General features: G+C 33.3%; 1 pseudogene; it reads right to left on the bottom strand.

Annotated features, from left to right (window-relative positions):
• Positions 1 to 267: 267 nt before the first annotated feature.
• Positions 268 to 543, bottom strand: LOC112322144 (mitochondrial import inner membrane translocase subunit TIM14 pseudogene; annotated as a pseudogene).
• Between the last annotated feature and the right edge of the window lie 1,849 nt (positions 544 to 2,392).

Below are 2,392 nucleotides of genomic sequence, written 5' to 3'. Positions count from 1 at the left end.
TTCACTTTGCCTTGAAGTACCATAATATTTGCTAAATGAGCAACAAAGAATATTTCTATTCAAATGGTATGTATTTATCCATAATTATTGAGCAGTTATCTCCAAATAGTCTATAATCTGACTTAAAATCTGCAAATTTAAACAAATATGTCAAAGCTTTGACTTAGTTTGCACTAAATCATTTTTAAGATTTGTAGATTTGGGACATTTTATAAAAAGATGGTACTTGCATACATATACAATAAGAACTTAAAATTCATCATACAACTACTTCATTCTTTTAGCTTGACCTTCTTCTAAATCTTTAGCTTCATTGGTTTTGTCTGCTTTATAAGGAGATCCTCTCTTGTCTTGGTGATTTAAGCGTAATTCATCAATGAGAATCTCTTTATTTTTCCTTTGTTGGCAGTTGGGACCTAGTATTAATGCTCCTCCCTGTTCTGTCATTTTGGGTTCAAACCCACCTTTGTCATAGCCAACACTGAAGGCAGATTTTGGTGGACTTTGAAAAACTTGTTTGGCTTGAGACTCCATATGCTTCATGGCTTACAAAACATAATAGCCAGGGCTCCGGCTCAGCTTCCCTGCCTCCACCGAGAGTGTGGTTCACCCCAGCCTAGAGGCCCGGCCACCATCCCCAGGCCTCCATCTGAAAGCAAGGAGGGCACCACTATCAGGGATGAAACACCCAGACACAGGTACCCTAGGGGCTTTTTTTTCATAAAAGATTTTTTAAACAATTTCTCAACATGATGTACAAAGATGACTTGGAAAGACGGAAAAACAGAATAACTTGTCTAATAAATTTAGCTTAATTCCTGAAACTTTCCCTGGAAATTTCTAAGAACTAATCTTAAGTGCTTTAAGATAGACTTAACTACATCATGATAAAAGTTCTTAGCTACAGAATATCACAAATAACCAATAATTCACACTTTTACTGTAGCCTGCTGCTTGAAAAAAAATAGTTACTGTTCAGTTCCTTGATAATTAGTTCCTGTTGTCAAAGCTGCAATTACAATTTGCTTTAAAAAAACCCCTTAAATGTCAAGAATCATATGGTCTGATAAATACAGATGACATTTCAACAGCAAAGGAGGTAGCGTCTACAGAAAAAGAAGAGAATAAGTGTTTCTTGCTGTATTTATTAATAAAATGCCTTATATCTCCTTCACATAATTTTTTGCTTTTTCTATATGAGTGACAGCTTCTGTTTATAAAGAGCAGTGTAACCCCTTATTTCCCTAACCAGGAAGGTATGTGACTAACAAGTTTATAGTCCTGCATTAGGTCTAAAAATAGACTATTCAACAAATGTATAAGTGTATGTATAAGATATCATGTTTATTGTTTGGAGTCAGATGCAGAGAGCTCCCCAAATTATGAATTATTTTCTAAATTTCTTTTATTCATTAATTGAATCCTTAAGAATATATCAGTATATACTGATTAATTTTTGCACTATAATTCTGACCAGAGACTTAAGTAAAATCACAAGTTTACTAACAGGAAATATATTGTTAATTTGAGTGATAAACCACAGGAAGAGCTCCTATGTAAAACAGTTTGGGAAAAAATACTTCCTGTGAATTCTTAAAATATCACAGAATTTAACAACTATGTTCTCAAAGATTCGCTGACTCTATTTTGCATTGCATTTTGATCTGTGGTACTTGACATTAGCTTCTCTCCATTTTGACTTTGCTACCTCTTGTTAGAAAGGTATTATGTAAAACCACCAGTGTGCACACTAAATATAAACTATTCAGACACAAAACACAGTCTTTCAAGGCTTTGAGTTAGCATAGTAAATGAACACATTAATTTAATTACAATAGACCTACAAGCTACGAGCTAATAGTTTACCATTTCTTAATTTTGTTGGTTGGATTTCAGATGTTTCCTTTCATAATACACGCCATTTGTCAAAAAGTGAATGCAGAGCTAGATGCAAACTTGCTGCCCTTCTCTGATGGCAGCTTCTACTCATTAGGCGACTCATGATATAGAAATTTATTATACATCTGTTTCTGATTAATTTTGCTTGTCATTGGTGTATTTTATTGATTTCCCCCCAAAATAATTACCCAAAATAGGTCTTGATCAATACATTATATATGATTGTCATATATGCATAGAAAAATAGTCTTACCATAGAAAAATTTGTTTCTCAGTAACATTTTAATAGCTTTATCGAGTATATTTGATATGAAATAAACTGCAAAAATTTAACATATACTATTTGGTAAGTTATGACATTTGTATATACCCTATCACTGTGGTGATATGACACTATCACCACCGTCAAGATAGGGAACTAATCTAACCTTGAGATGGTAATTTTGTGTGTCAAACAGAGGGTGTTTGGGATGAGATTAACATTTAAATTGGT

The sequence above is a fragment of the Desmodus rotundus genome, chromosome 3 (genome assembly GCF_022682495.2).
Source record: "Desmodus rotundus isolate HL8 chromosome 3, HLdesRot8A.1, whole genome shotgun sequence".
Taxonomy (NCBI): Eukaryota; Metazoa; Chordata; class Mammalia; order Chiroptera; family Phyllostomidae; genus Desmodus; species Desmodus rotundus.
The sequence above is the reverse complement of the archived record's forward strand: the minus strand, read 5'-3'. Positions and strand labels throughout refer to the sequence as shown.